Source organism: Dermochelys coriacea, chromosome 15 (assembly GCF_009764565.3).
Source record: "Dermochelys coriacea isolate rDerCor1 chromosome 15, rDerCor1.pri.v4, whole genome shotgun sequence".
NCBI classification, from domain to species: domain Eukaryota; kingdom Metazoa; phylum Chordata; order Testudines; family Dermochelyidae; genus Dermochelys; species Dermochelys coriacea.
Genome location: NC_050082.1, coordinates 15,519,411 through 15,536,097, shown reverse-complemented (window position 1 = coordinate 15,536,097; position 16,687 = coordinate 15,519,411). Strand labels below are relative to the sequence as shown.

The window sequence follows — 16,687 nt, the reverse complement described above, 5'->3', positions numbered from 1 at the left end:
TTATGAAGTCTTTAGAGTTAACCCAGCGATATATTTGCCCTATCAATTGGAACCCTGCCTTCTTTGTTTCCTCACCAGCAGGTTTCCATTTGAGCCAGGTCAATAGCCTACAGTGCTAGTAATAGGTATTTTGAACTTTCAGACAGGTTGACATTTATGAAGAGTTTGGGTAGACAAGTCTGACTTTGTTCCTCTGCACCATGATAACCTGTCAGAGATCATCTAACACAGAGGGAAGACTTTCTCTGCGGAGCTGCATGGGGCCAGAAGCAGATTCTTTTCTTTATGTAGCTACACAGAGGTCAGGTGAACATGACACAGAGGGAGAGTGGCAACGGATTGCTTGAGCACAGAGCACTTCTTCCGCCAGGATTTCCAGCGAGTCCCTTGATGGAAACAAGCGGTCTTCTCAGAAACATCCTCCCACTCTGTGTCCCAGTTGGAAAGAAAGGAGGCAGGTTCCTAAACAAAGGAGTTCAGATTTTCTCTTCTAACAGCCATAGTAAAGCTGTCATCTAATGGCTAGGGAACAGGTACGGTATTAAGGAAACCTGGGTTTTATCCCTTGTTCCGATCTCTTGTGTGACTGCAAGCAAGTCACTTTAATCGCTCTGTGCCTAAGTTTCCCCATATTTAAAAGGGAGATAAAGATACTTCACTTCATTTGTAAAGATCTAGGAATTAATAGAGCAAGGCTGTAGTAACCAAAGACCCAGCCAGAGTGTGTTGAAAATGTCTTCTCTCCAAAATCCCTTCCAGTCCAACCACAGAGATGGCAACCCAGTGGGACAAGACACAATGAAACTATATCAAGCAATAGCAGGAGCTACAGCAAAACACAGTCAGAGGCCTGATGCTGCCCTCATTCGCAATGGTGTGAAATATCAATAACGTTGCTGGAGTCCATGCTGCTGGATTTTTTTATTTCAAAAAGCTTGTGGCCTTGGCATGCAGGGGTTGCTTGCAAAGCTCAGGCTCTCATAGAGCATAATGAAAGAATAGCAGCAGCAGCAATATTTTGCACTAACGCTCTCCTGGCAGCCCAGCTCCAAATCTGCTCGTTGGCGATTCTGTCACGGCATTGGCATTTATCCTTTTAATCTACTTGAGAAAATAAAATAAAAATCTGGCTACGAAGTGATTCCCCATCAGCAACCAGGTGGATCTTAAGCTGAAGAAAGAAAGAAAAAAATCCTCTAATGCCAGGTTGCATAGAATTAAAGGTCAACGGGTGATGTTGCTCCTGCCCCAACTTCCTGATCCTTTTCGACTGGAAATGCAGTGCCTGGGAGTGGCTGGACAAGGATGTGCCCGATCACAGTGCTGTCCAGTTCCCTTCGGATGGCTACAGGGAAAGGGAAGCTGCTACTATTCCCACAGACTCTTGTTTGTTTTTAATTGTAAATGAAACCTCCATTGCTCTATCCCATGCGCTCTGAAGAGGAGAGAGATCAGCAAAGCAGGAGAAACAATGAGGAAATGGGCCTTAGTGTGCTGTGGCTGCTGCAGTTTTGCATAGGCTGTACCTACAGCAGTGATCCAGGATCATTACATAGCACTGGATCTTCCCCATTGTTCCACGGAAGAAATCAAACATGAGCTAAGCTTGCTGAAGAAACTGAGCAGAGCCCAAAGCAGAGCTCCTGGTATCCAATCCACAGTGTCTCCATGTGTTTATTGCCCAGTGGGTTGTGGGAGCGGGGTCATGATTGCCTGGAGGGAGGCGGAGTTGGGCAGCATCAGCTCTATAAGGCATGGTCGCCGAGTGTCCTAGCAAACTGCAGAAGGTCTGCATGTTTTCCCCTTCAAAAATTAATACTATGATGGGGAGGAAAAGTAGCCTTGGACAGGGAACTAATGGCAGCACAATACGGTAGCAACTCCAGAAGAGATATGAGAAGTCCTCTCTCCTATTTGTCCAGCTTCTAATTTTATAGAGAATGTAGATGCTAATGAAAGCGAGGAGTTAAAAGGGCTGGATAAAACCAGGCACAATGAATGCACGTTCTGTGCAACCTTTCCCTACTGCTCTGCTATTTCACCTCAGTTCTGACCTGCAGCTATTTCAGGCCCCTTTCAGATATGAGCAGTGGTGCCTCTTTATACCAAATGTTATGCACAAATAGGGATAAAGATGAAATCACCAATCTCACTGAGTAGGGTAACCATTCGTCCCATTTGGACCGGGACAGTCCCTTTTTTAAGCCCTGTCCCTGCTGTTCTGACCTTTTTTTTTTTTTTCTCTCCCCAAAAGGAGGCATTGGTCCCGTTTGCAATGCCAGCTCCCTGCAGGAGGGGAGGCAGGGCTGGGGGTGGGAGGCAGCGTTCCAGTATGGGGGCGTGGGGGGCAGGGCAGCAGAGTTCCAGCAAGGGGCAACAGCCTCCTGAGGGGGCCCCCTGCAGGGTTCCAGCAACAGGCAACAGCTTCACGCAAGGGGCGGGGTGGGCTGCAGGGTTCCAGCAACCGGCAACAGCATCGAGCTGGGGGATGGGTCCTGTTTTCTCTTTGGGAAATATGGCCACCCTGTCACTATGGAATATTTGCATCCAGTCTCCAGAGGTGAAAGGTTCTTACTAACCCTAGAGAGCAAAGTTACAGATCTCACATTTTTGGAACAGCATCCTTTGTTCCTTCAAGGAAAATACATGGGTAAATAGGGAAGATCATGTTAGAAAGACTAGGAATCAAAACACATGGCTAATCAAAACAGCCACTGCTGAGGGGAAATCAGCATGTCTAAAATCATTATGGCCAACTGCAAATACTTAGAAATAATTTATTTGAGATTTACAAATAAATAAATAAATGTTGCATTCTTTTTATTTGCCTTCTGGATTTTGAGCCTTTAAGGCAGGGATCTCAAACTCAAATCACCACGAGGGCCACATGAGGACTAGTACATTGGCCTGAGGGCCGCATAAATGACACCCCTCTGCCCACTGCCCCCGGCTCTGTCCCCACTCCACCCCTTCCATGAGACCTCGCTCCTGCCCCGCCTCTTCCCACCCCTTCCCTGCCCCCATTCCAACCCCTTCCCCAAAGTCCCCAACCCAACTCCGCCCCCTCCTCTGAGCGCACAGGTCCCCGCTCCTCCTCCCTCCCTCCTGGAAAGCACTAAGTGCTGCCAAACAGCTGTTTGGTGGCAGGAAGCGCCTGGAGGTAGGGGAAGGAGTGGGGATGCGGCGTGCTCGGGGGAGGGGAGGCGGTGGGGGAGGAGAGCTTGGCAGCCACAGGAAATAACTTGGGGGGGGCGCGGGGAGCTTGGCAGACCACAGCAAATAACTCCGCATGTTTGAGACTCCTGCTTTAAGGTATACTTGGATCACATTTTCATGATTTCCTCTGCAACCATGTGGGCTAGAAGCTTAAGAAAGCAAGCTAGCTGAGATTCTCACAGAACCATGGGTTTCCAGGAACTGGAACTTTAAATAAAACCTCAAATATCGCAGGACTTCCAATCAAATCATGAGAATTAGCAAAGGTGTTAGAATCAGATACATTTCACAGAACTGGGGGTTTTTTTGTTTTGTTTTTTTAAAAACAGGCCAGTATCAGAAGAAGCTGATGGCACCAACTCACTATGGGCGGCACACACATTTGCTAGGCTTCACTTTTTTAGTATCTGGATCTGGTTTTTTATTTGAGTCCAAGGGCTGAAAATGTGGTTTGGTGGACTGTGCCAAACCACAAAACAGCTCCTCAATGTGTGAGTCATCTCAGAGCTGAAGCAGAGTCAGAGAAGAAAGAAAGAAATGGCGTAATGCAATATATGGGTTTTTTTTCCCCTTCTCTGTGTTCTTGCTTTCTTTGGTAAGGATAGATGAAATGTGCTGCAAACAACCCCCCTCTCTCCAACCCTTTCAGCTCTCTCAAACCAGTCACACCCAGCCTCCTGTTCGGGATTCTGGGTAATGTGGTCCACCACACATATCCTGCATTATGAAGTATTGTAACTGAGCGACCAGGGGAGGACAATCAAAGTATCATGTGCACATATGACTACACTGAAGAAAGGCATTGTGGGCTGGCAATTAAGGGAGCATATGGGAAGTCAGGACTTATGGCCTCTATTCCTGGCTCTTTTACTGACTTGCTCAGTGATTTTGGGCAAGTTGTTTTACCTCTCTCTACCTTGGTTTCCCGGCCCTCCCCCTTTTTTAAGGAGATAATATCACCTACCTCTGGGGTGACATGAAGCTTATTTAATGAATATCTGAAAATCATTTGGAGATCTTTGGATGAAAGAAGTTCAAAGTATCATTGCTCTAGAAAGAAAAAAATAATTGAATGTCAAATAAGCCATAAAAAAAAGACCATGTCAAGTACGTCTAGACAGGGCTGGAAGAGAAGAAAGGGTTAATGAATCATAGAATCTCAGGGTTGGAAGGGACCTCAGGAGGTCATCTAGCCCAACCCCCTGCTCAAAGCAGGACCAAGCCCCAATTTTTTCCCCAGATCCCTAAATGGCCCCCTCAAGGATTCTCACAACCCTGGGTTTAGCAGACCAATGCTCAAACCACTGAGCTATCCCTCCCCCCCGAGGGGTACTACCAAAGGAGCATGACTATTTCTCAGAATCATGGCAGAGCTCACACTCCTTTATAGAAGGGGAAACTCTTTGGAAGGGAAGGCTGGTTCTAATAAAAAATAAGCCCGTTGTAAGGTTCCAATTCCCGGTAGCATCCCTGTTCAAAAAGGAGGCTTAAGGGTTTGTCTAAAAAGCTAAGAATGTGCTTAAGCGCTTTCCAGAACCCTAGGCTAAGCTTTCACTATGGTCACATTTTCACTGCAGTGCTGGAGAGAGACGAGTCTCTAATTTACAGGACTATGGGCTAGGAAAAGACATTTGCAAAGTGAACACAATGCTAAACAGTTACCGGAGGGCTCCATTCATTCAGTGAGAACATTCCCCTTAATCCTCAGTAACTGGTAGGTCTTTCACCTTTGTCCTCAAGAACCCGATCACTGACTGCGTGTGCATTCCGCCTACAGAAGGCAACACTGGCTTTGCTGCGAGGGGCAGGGCAGCTGAAATCCCGTATTTTCTGACACTGCTACATTTTTGGCTCTGCCACAATGGCGGCCAGGTCCCAAGTGCTGCTTTCAAATCAATGCCGCTCACCAGCCAGTCCGAGAGGTTTGCATCCTCGCCTTCACAGACCTGACAGCCTGCAGAGTTCCAGCCAGGGGAAGAAACACATTTCATATTACACTGCAGGGCTGAGCAGGGAACTGATGTCCAGTGGGATACAGAGAAAGGGAGAACAAGAACTCATATCAAAGCACCTTGGAATGGGTGAACTTCTCCTTTCCAATTCAAGCTTTGTCCTCAAGGGTGTATGGATGTGCAGCAGCAAACAACTAAACTATTAATTTTTTGTATTGTACTAGTGCCTAATGGCCTGAGACTCTGGCCTCACTGTGCTAGGCACTGTACAGATATACAGCAAGAGACAGTCCCTTCCCTAAGGGTCTGACAGTCTAATTTGGACAGAGCTCCATTAGAAACATTTTTCTGGAAGCAACTGGAACCGCAGAAGAGCAGCCCTCGCTTCCAGAGCAACGTTTGTACTGGAGTGCAAGGGAGATGCTCGGCACCAGATCAGACTTGCCTTTCTCCCTTTAATCACTGGCTTAATCCAGCGGATAATTCGCACTGGACAAGGCAGCCAGCCCCCTGTAAGGCCTAAAGTGATTAGCAGCTGCAGAAAGCCAGGCTGCCTATGACAGTTCCTTGGGAGGCTGTGGGTTAAAAAGGGCCATGATGCACCATTTGAGCAGCGCAGTTTTCACTAGCTCTACAAACAGGCACTATTCTTTGCCTTGTCAAATCCATTTCTCACACTGCATTTGCACTGACGTGGCTATCGATTATACTGCAAATAATTCAGGCTGTCGTTTGCCCGTTAACTGCTCATCTTCACATGACCTAGCTCTAAAGCAGGGGATGGTCAAATTTAATGACTCAAGCTGTGCTGGGGTAGGGGGCTGAACCTTTAAATTGTCATCTCCCCCACAGCAGGCACTAGTCGTCTCTGGCAGAAGTCCCTAGCCCCACCCCCCCAGGGCAGAAGCCCCGAGCCTCCCCCAGTCTGGTAGGTGGAGAATGGGGGGCGGGGGGGACTCCGGGAGCCATGCTTTAACTGCAAAAGAGCCACACGCGGCTTGTGAGCCATTGTTTGGCCACCCCTGCTCTATAGCATAGGTCTGTGTGAGGGAGACTGCTCCACTCACCCACCGCTCAGTGGTGCCTCCTGGTGGCTCACCTGAGGAATGACTCTGTCACCTGGTGGGATGCCGCTTCCTCTGGTCACTCAGTCCCTCATTCCATTCACTCACTCCATGGCCTCTCATGCCCCTGGAGCTGCAGCACTCTCCTCTTCATAGCTTAACGCTCCGACCAATTCACATGAAAGTTCTCCCCCATCCTGGGGTACCGCAAGTCCTTTGAGGCAAACTATCCCAGGAGGCTCCCACCCCACTCCTTGGTCTGTGCCACTCCCCTGATGGCTGGTAAGAGAATCTGGGCCTGCCCCCTACACCAGGTTCCAGTCCAGGGACCCTCAACCCAGAAGCTCTGAGCTCTGACTCTCCCAACCCTCACTGCTCCTTCCCTGGCTTGCTTCCTACTCTGTCTTTGTGGCTTCCTGCTCTTCCCCCTGCATCAGCAAGTGTGGGTTTCCCCCACCCTGCCAACTTCTTCTCTTTACAGATCCTGCCCAGATCCTCCCCACAGCTGGACTTCATCTGTAATTAGGCCCTAACATGCCCTAGGGTTCCTCCAGGTGCAGCCTAAGGTTAATTGGCCTAATTTACCCCTTCAGACCTTGTGTAGGTGGACACTCCATCACAGTCTATAACAAAACAATCAATTGTCTCCTCTGGCATCTGGCTTCTTCGAAAGAAAAATGCATGCATGGATCACAATATTCTTACAATTTTTGAATAGTTTTGCCGTGCAGTTTGCAGTTTCCCGCCTCATTCTCCCAGTGGAATGTATTGTAGATTTCCAGTGTCTCTGAGCCTGCCATAGGTATCAGTAAAAAGAAAAGGAGGACTTGTGGCACCTTAGCGACTAACAAATTTATCTGAGCATAAGCTTTCGTGAGCTACAGCTCACTTCATTGGATGCATCAGTGTGGAGGATTTCACCCTCTCTGGTTTCTCTGCAATGCCACCTGCTTTCCGAAAAGAATTAGGAATGCTACAACCAGCCCTCCTAGTTTTACATCAGGCTCCCTTCCAGGTGGCTTCATTTACTCCATGTTTGACAAAAATCCAGTTGTCTCCTGACACCATATAATAAAGGCTAGACACACACAGGAGTGCTGGCAACTTTATTTTCTGGCCCCGTCACATAACATGGGTCACTGTTACAAAAGGTTTTACCTGTGTTACATGGCAGGGGCCGCTAGCCAGCGATTCCAATGGCTACAATTACATGCTTGATCCTAACTCTATCTGGTTAATGTATTATTGGGATTTAAGCTGTCAAGCGAAGAGTCCTCTAGATATTTTCTTTGCTCTCCCTCAGTGTCTGCTTTGTATAATGATGGAGGATCACACCAGTCTATCTGCATGTCAGGCAACTATTCCACTAAGTACTAACTGTATTGTTCTAAATCTCTCACATTTCTTGAGTAAAATTCAATTTACTTTTTGTTACGAGAATCGCTTTCCTGATTGTTCAGGACTCAACACTCACTCTCTCTCTCACTCTTCCCATCTTTTCAAAAGGAAAAGCTCACAGATCCCCCAGCTTTAACCATCTAATGCAGAGGGAGCCTGTTGTATTTAGGTTGCATATTTGTGTAAGAGAATTTTGGCAAGGCAACGTATTACAAGAGGGGGGGAAAGTGAGAGCACTCAAAATTGAAGGGGGCAGAGAGACAGTCTCTCCAGTTTTGATTTTGCATGCACATCAGCAAAGTAAAGCTAAGCATAGGCACAGTATATGAGGAATGCATATAATATCTATCTATATCTAGAGATATTACACACACACACAGATGCGCCAATATACCACCAACCTTCAATTGTGACTCTCCTCTGAAAAGTAACTTTGTAACGCTGGCATCTTCTTACTCAATAGCTCTGCTGCCTTGGGCTCTCTCATTTAAATAGCCTGCATTCTGTCGTATGCAACTCTTTGGGATGCCTCTGACTGGCAATGCTCCAGCCTTCAACCCATGAGAAATTTAGATGCAAAGGTACTCAAAGCACAGCAGAGAGGCTGCTGGGACCCTATGGTACAGGATCTTCAAAGGGAGAGGAAAGGCAGCAGAGAGAGAGGGATTCAAGGGCCAGTCTCTCAGCCCCACTTTAGAAGTAGCAGAAGCATGTCGGGGTTTGCCTAGGGACTTGGATGCCTGATCCCCATTATTTTTAATAGGAATTGGGCATCCAAATTAATAGGAATTTTCAAAATCTTAGGTGGCTTTAAAAATCTCAGCCAGGGGGCTTAAGTGACTTGACCAAGGTCAGAGAGGAAGCCTGTGGCAGAGCCAGGACTAGAATCCACATCTTCCAGCTCCCCAGCCCAGGGTTTGGCCACAATACCATACTGGGCCTACATACACAAGCGCATCAGGGAGAGACTGCAGTAGTCATAACTCTGATTTTCCCACTGGGATGCAGTTATAAAATGTAATGTTTGTTTAAATCAGTTTCAGTACATGTCCTAGTGCTGATGGACAGGTGCAGAGCACAGGGTTGGGGGCACATGCTCAGGAAAGGACAGAAGAGAGTTAATTAGAGGTTTCTGTGCCTTTCAGATGAGATGTGAGATTTACTAATGGAAGGAGATGTGTGGTAATGAGATCCCTAGTGGACTGCAGCTAGATCGAAAGCATTTGATGAAGCTTGACAGGCTTCATGTTTCTCAGTGAGACGTACACGGACTGGGTGTTGAGCGGTTTGCATGTTCGGGAGGATCTGTGAACCTTAGAGCCAAACACAGTACAGCCATGAACAGAGTAAGCAGACCTACCACCCTTCCCCAGGTCACAGGATCCACGCCTGTGGGGAACGGGGAAGTCATTCAAAACCAAAGCAGGAATGGCTCATTCCTGGAGTAGTGTGAGGAGGTACCAAACTCCACTGCTGCTGTATGGGAATTAGTGAGAGAATCCAAACACCAGTAGGGCTGGGACGACAGCACCATGGCCATGACTAGGACTCCCGCCGCCCCACTGGGGCTGCTTCATCTGTATGTTTCCAGATCCTCTTGAAAGGGAAGATTTTCCATCCCACTGGCTTCTCCATCCCCAGTCCTGTAGTAGCTGCATGAAGCAGATAGCTCTTTCAGGATCAGGAGGGGAGGGCAGTGCTAAGACGGATAAGAGGTGTGTTCAGTTTGGGGCCTGTCACCCTTAGCAGTGTCTCTTGAAAGCCAAAATCCCCAGCCTTCATGTGAACACCCTCTGGTGGGAGCTCTTGCGAAGAAGTAAATGGATGCTCCCTACCTATCCCAGGCTGAGCTTGTGCACTGAGCATCTTTGGTGTAGCTAACTTCTCTCTTCCTTATGTAAACAAATACATTATCCGGCTTCTTGATCCAAGCAGGCCTGCCCTTGGCTAGGGACCTGTTTGGAAGCAGTGGTGGTTTGCTTTAAACCTGCCCTCGCCATCAGTTGTCTCTCAGACAAGCCAGCCGGGAGGCTCCGACAGTACCATTCCCATGGGGCCCAAGGGGTCACTAAGCAAGGTGATTGGCTGGAAGGGCACAGAAGTGAAAACCCCACAAAGAAATGTGATTGCCATTAACAGCAGACGATCAAGTTGTGCTCAGGCGTTACACTGCGGGCTTTAACTGGCCTAATGCCGAGTCTGCATGCTCTCTGCAGACTGGACTTTCCTGACACAAAGGATGGTAGCTGTTTGGCATCAAGGGTAAATTGTACCTGCTTTTCCAGAAGCTCCCTCAGAAGTAAAAAATGTAGTGGTCAAAGTTTCATTGAGGTAAGAGATAGAACCACGATTCCTTCTGAGTCTCTGGAAGGCTGCCTCCATCCTCAGAAGGTCAATGTGTCTCAACACCAACACCTCCTCCCTTGCCAGCTAGCCTCCAGATCCCCCCATTCCGGGCAGCTGTTTTTATTCTAAGACTGTAGCATGTAGAATGGTATCAGCTCCTGCCCGGCTGATGGTCAGCTTTATCCACTGCTGATGCTGCTCCTGTTGGAGTCAGTGGCAAAACTCCCATTGACTGCAATGGCCTAGGAAGGAACATTAGCACCTCCACAGCGGTGTCCTCTCCTCAGAACAAAACAAGGGCATTTCGGATACACCCGGGGGGGGGGGCTCTCCATTCCATGTTAAAGAAAAGATGAAGGAATTGTAACAAACTCTCCCTTTCTCACACTTAGAGGGACCCTGAATGGCACACATGCTGTTGTGACAAGTGTACTGCAAAGAGACAAGCAAGAAAGCTCGCTTCTGTGGAAACTGGAGGGGGGCGAGCAAGCCACACCTCTCAGAAATGCCAGTGCGGCTGATTGTAATTCCTGAATCTATCTTTTGTAGTGGGACCCATCGCTGTAGTATCTGAATGGATGCACCATGGAGCAAGCCAAGGGAATCATTGTTTAAAGAGTGAGGGCCTGATCTATCTTACACTGGTTTTATACTGGTGTAGCTGGCATAGCTTGCAATGGACTTACTCCTGATTTACACCAATGCAAAAAACAGCAAAGTCAGATTCCAAGGCTTCACTTGGAGCAATGTCCACTGCAAGAACAGGCCCGGCTGACACAAATTTTACAAAGTGGTCCAGGGTGGGGCTGAACCACAGAAGATAATGGGGGGGGGGACGGGAAAGTGCAGCCAGAAGCACTGGCATAATCTTGCATAACATTAAGACTTCTTGGGCCACGAGGATTACTGCACAATGACTTTTTAGCGTCTCTAGTCATAATCTCACACATCAAGCTCTCTGTTGCAGGGATGCCTCTTGCTGCCCTGCGTTTGTTACAAGAGACGCGTTCTTGTTCTTTGCTCAATGTTTAATGGCTGGCCCAAGGGTGGACCCAGTGCTTTCCAAACATTTGCAGAGACCTTCTGGAGAATGGGCCTGATCAGAAACCTTAGGACACCTATCCGAGAGATTGTAACAGATAAATAAGGAATGGTTGGCCATGGACTGGTACTCACCAGCACCTGCAAAGCCTTTGCTGGTGCATCAGGACAGCACTAGGGGGGCTTGTGGGGGCTATAGACACCCCAAAACTTGCCTTAACCCCCAGTAGCCAACCCTTCCGATGCAAAGGTCAAACGCTATGTAGAAGGAAGGGTGGCATGCTATGGCATTGACACCCTTACTTCTCCGCTGCTACTGGCAGCAATGCTGCCAGAAGCTGGGCAGTGGGAGAGCAGCCGCTGCTGGCTGGGTGCCCAGCTCTAAAGGCAGCATCTCCGCCAGAAGCAGTGCAGAAGTAAGCCCGGGCGTGGGGCAGGGAGCACAAAAGCAGGTCCTGGCCCATATCCCCACTCACCAGGGCATGCTGCCAAGGGCAGGTGAAGGGTCTGGGCCTTCCCATAGCAGTCCAGACTGACCCACTCTGGTTCAGGTTTCTGGGCCCCACACCTGCATTCGCTGATTCCTGAAGGCTTTGCCAGCCCCTGAGATGGGTCCCCACACCCGGGCAGCTCTTACCGGCTGTGAGCAGCCAAAGAATGCCAGGGAGCTGAGGAGCAGCTTCAGGGCCCTGGGCACCAGAACACGAGGAAGAGACACTGAAGTGCTGCAGTTGCTCGCACCATGGCACCAGCCTGCGCAGCCCCTATTCCACACTGCCCAGACATAGTGCAGCTCTGCCCCTCCCCCAATTTTCTGTCTAGCCCATCTCAGCCCCCCCAAAGAGACTGGGTCCACCCCTGTGGGCATAGACACATTTCCTTCACCGTTGGGGAGATGTGCAGTTTGTGGAGCTAGATTTAACATGAAGGACCAAATGACAAACAGGGCTGTGTCTATGTGTTTCATAGAATCACAGATTATCAGGGTTGGAAGGGACCTCAGGAGGTCATCTAGTCCAACCCCCTGCTCAAAGCAGGACCAATCCCCAATTTTTGCCCAATATCCCTAAATGGCCCCCTCAAGGATTGAACTCACAACCCTGGGTTTAGCAGGCCAAAGCTCAAACCATTGCGCTATCCCTGCTTCCCCCCCATTTTTGGTTTGTTTTCCATTTTGTTCCTAGAAGAGTACAGTCCTTGGTAGCATCTTTGGAGTAAATGCCGACACTGGGTTGGGGCAGGGAAGTGGAGTTTGGAGACCTGCCCCCAGCCAACACGTTTGTTACTGTTTGTTGAGTAAAATGAAGAACAAGGAGATGAGAGGAGTCCAAGATGGGACACCATTGGGTCTCTGCAGATGTTCTTTTGTGAGATGAGACCAATGAGGCCCAAAATGCATGATGCTGGGAGGAGGGAGGAAGAGAGAGAGAACAACCTCTTACCCAGAAGTCTCTCATTTCAGCTCCCATCCCAAATTTAAGTGCATGTATAACTTGAAGCACATGGGACCTGATCCAAAGCCCAGTGGAGTCACTGGAAATCTTTCCATGGACTTCAGTGGGCTTTCAATCAGGACCACGTGTAGTCCAACTACTCACTTGGTTAAATTTACACACACGCTTAAGCAGTTTTCTGGGTTAGGCCTTTATTAAATCTCCCATCCAGCACTCTCCTGTCCTCTAGGAACTTGGGGACTAAAAGCTTTATGGTTTGAACTTAATCCCACACTTGTTTAAAGAACTTCCCCTCAGGACCCTTTCAGGGGCCCATCAGTTATTCTGATTGTTATGTATTACACTGGCAATGCCCTAACAGTGCATGAATTCAATCTGCTCAAGCTCCTTACGCAGCCCCTGCCATGCTCAGTCACCTTAAAAATATCTTCTGTTTGCAAACTGGAACTTTTTCAGTATTTTCTCTCGTGTCCGTTCTTGATTCTTAGGAGTAAGAATGCAACTCAAAGCTTTTGTCTTTGTAGTGAGCACTCTCCTTGAGCCCAGCGCACAATCCAGCAGATGAACTCATCATCACTATAGTAGAGTGCTTATGACTTTGCAGCACTATTCTGTCACCTTGCTTGCCCTAACATGGCAGGACAATTTGCCAAGCAAGGCCCAAGTCAATGGGTACAGAAGTTGCTGAATCTAGCCCTGAATCAGTGCCACTGCCAAAGCAGTACAAGCAACCTGCATTTAGTGGGGAGGGGTTGCTTATAAATTCCACTAGGAATGGGCGATCCCAAACCTTTATGGAATTTATGGCATGAATAGGAAAAATACATTCTGAGTTCTAGATTAGTCACACACATATATTTACATACGTGCACACTGGACGTGCTATACATAAATGACACAGATGGGGAACGCGCTGTGTGTTTGTCTGTGCGTCTGTCTAGAGCAGTAAAAACAATTTTGTAATGCTCTGAATGAAGGTCTAGCGTTAGCTAAAGCCCAATCTGTTTTAATACATTGTAAACCAACTGGTAAAACCTTTTGTCTAAGGTGTGAACCACCGGATCATGTGACATCACATGTTGCAAAATAAATATAGATTTATTCCTTTACTGGGAGATGAGACTGGCTCCTTTTGGCCCGCTCCACTCAGAGTTAACTTCAGAAAGGAAAGGGTTACTCTTCTTGCACAAACGTGTATACCGTGAGCCCCAATGGCCAAAGTATTCCATGAATTAGAAAACCCAGAGGTAAGAGCTCTCAATGCACTGATCCTGCCCAGAATCTGAGAACTTCAGAGCAACTGTTTGTGCTGAGCACTTGGATTCGAATCCACAATCCAAGCCTGGATAAACTCAGGGGAAGGAGAAAACTAATGGAGCCAGCATGCAGAATAAAAGAGTTTGTCAAATAATTGTTCTCCTTGCCAGCCCCGTGACTGTTTAAATCCACCCATTCATCTCCTCGCCCGCCACTACCCGACACGTACAGCCAGCCAGTGTTTGGGGTTTTTTTTTTTAAGATGAATCATCACCTCTCTCAGAACCAATTTCTCGGAGGGCACATTCTAAACCTGTTGCTGATGCAATGCTTTGAACCACAACAAACAAAAAAGCCCTACATTGGGTTGCCAAGCAGCTACAGAAAACAAAATGACAGGGCCTGTGTCAAGTTCTGAGGCATGGTTCAGCTATGCCTGGAGCAGCCTGGGCTGGCATTTCACACTCGCTTTGTGCCTTTCAGTGCCCGGAGCCCTACGGCAGAAGGGCGTGAAGTCCCTTCTCTAACCACGGCAGGCAGGGGCGGTGTGATTTTGACTGAAGCTCTTCCTGTCTGCTGAGGTTTGGGGAGCAAATGCCCTGTGGGGGGAAGTATGTTCTGAAATACGTCTGCGCAGTCACCTGAAGGATGATTATGGTGTGGCACAAAGGGACCGAGTGGTGGGGGCAAGGGGCATGAGCAGGAGCAAGGTATAATTGGGTGCCCAGGGTGGAGACATGGGCCTAGGCAGGGGCCCCTTAAACAGCACTCGGATCCCCCAGGAAGAGGCTGTTCTGGTATAACCCAGGGTCCCCCAGGATGGAGTTGGGGGGGGAGGGGGAAGGGTCACATCTCTGTGGCGCCACCCAAGCGGCCCATAGCCAACCCCACAATTCAAACCAGGGGAGGGGCAACCCACAATGGCAATATTGTGGGGCTGCTATGTTTCAGCCCCCACATGTCATGTCCTCTAAAATGTGCACGTGGGGGGGGGGAAGACACACTAGAGAGGGACCAGGAGGGGCTGGAGTGGCCACAACAATGCCCAGGTAGAAGCCCCCTCCTCCCCTGCCAAATCTCAGTAATTCCTTTGCAAGTCGCTCCCCATGCAGATCACCTCCGCCACTCCATTAGAAGCAAGCATCTAACTCCACACCTTGGGGTCCAACCTACCCTGGGACAGGTTCCACCTGTTATTACAATCATTGTAATAATAATCCACTGCATTTATATGGGATTTCATAGCCTGTAGGATCTCAAAACACGTCACATACTGGAGAAGGATCACTTTCTCCACCAGCTAACTGAAGCCACTTCTGGGGTGAAATGCAACAAGCCATTCTATCCCTACATCTAAGTGCCAGCAGCCTTAGCAGCTAGACACTGATTCTAGCATTGGTTGTTCCATTTTCCATTCTGGAACAGGGGAGATGAAGGAAAACTTGAATTTAGGCAGACGTAGGACACAATGCTCCCTTCGGCAACACACGGGGAAGTGAATACACAATTAGCACACTGAAAAGGGGCCACGTGGGTATGGCAAGAGAACAGCTATGTGACACACTAACCCCCTCAGCACAGAGGCTCCAGCAGGCCCAGGTAGAAACGATCTGCCTTTGGAGCTGTGAGTGAATTCAGGGCACAGCCAGCTGGACAGAGCACTGCCACGCATAGCTGTGTACTCCACATGGAGAACACTATATGCAAAATACATTAACTTCTGCTCTGTGGCCTGCACTTCTGGCAATCAGTTAGTGGTGGCTTGGCTTGTGAGCCAGGCCGCCAATGCTGAAGCAGGACTGGGAGGTAGCCAGAGCAGTAGTCACTCCATATGCTAGGCCAAGATCCATGGGATGTGCCCCAGAGTTTCCTGTGTTTCTGAACATCCTAAGCACCGTCAGTACAGCGGCAGGCCCTTTCCTTGGGGGGGGGAAATGGTGGGGTATTTTCTATAGTTGCTTGTCGATGACTACCCCATTCACTCAGAAGGGGGCGAGATGGTGCCCAGTGGAGTCCTAGAGACAGCTTTTGTTCGCTACAGCCATAACATATTGTTCCTTACAAAACACCTGTTCTCTATCCCTTCTAAAGTAACAGAACAGACGCTTTATTTATGGCGTGCCTTATGAGTTGGAGTTGCAACAAACTTATATATGGTTTTCTGCAAATTACAGCATGAATATTAAACCTGAATTCTGAGTCATGCTTTAGCAATACAGCTCTATACTTATTGAAAGCACTAAAAATGAAATGCAGTAACCCTGTAAATTCAGGCTCCAAAACATGCTTCCAATTTAGATTTAATAACATATGTATTGCATATTAATCAAATACAAACTGATTGTTAAAAACATTTTCAGGTTTAGCAGGTAGGTCACAGATAACGTGCTGACGTATTACAGAGTCAGAAATTATGCCTTTAATCATCTAAATCTTATAATCTAAATCTGGTTTAGAGAATCTGCTGGAATGCATTTAATTTTTGCATTATTAAATCTAAACTAAAGGCATGTTTGGGCTTCTTAATTTAAAGAGTTGGTTAAAATTCCCAGGCTGAAGCAGAAATCCCTCTGCCCAGCGAAGGCGGTTGGAGTTGAGGGCTTCTCTGGGAGGAGGCAAATGCTGGGCAGTCAGAGAGGCAGAAAACAGCCGGCGACAAGACCATGTGTGGAAAAGCGTTTGCGTTATTGGCATGAAGCGGATCATGTAAGAAATAAGCGGCTGAGGTCAGCCGCTCAAATGCTGCAGTGGGGTGAGAGTAAAGTGAGCCCCCACGCACCCTGTAATGTGACTCTCTTTGATGCTCGTTTCACTTAAGATTTTTTTTCTTAATGGTAAAACACGTGCTGTTTTCTAAGTGATGTCTGACAGGCCTCCAGAATTGTGTTGATCACTTGACTTGTTTAATTTCAATCAGCAGTCCCATTCCCTCCTCCCACCCCTTCTTTCTTTGGCCAAG

At 48.1% G+C, this 16,687-nt stretch overlaps 1 long non-coding RNA gene across 1 annotated transcript in view; it reads right to left on the bottom strand.

Moving 5' to 3' along the window:
• Window positions 1–16,687, bottom strand: part of LOC122456776 — a 134,120-nt gene that overhangs the window by 31,030 nt on the left and 86,403 nt on the right. Inside the window, exon 9 of the long non-coding RNA XR_006275832.1 lies at window positions 4,181–4,266. This is a non-coding gene — a long non-coding RNA (uncharacterized LOC122456776). The remainder of the gene's footprint in view (window positions 1–4,180; window positions 4,267–16,687) is intronic.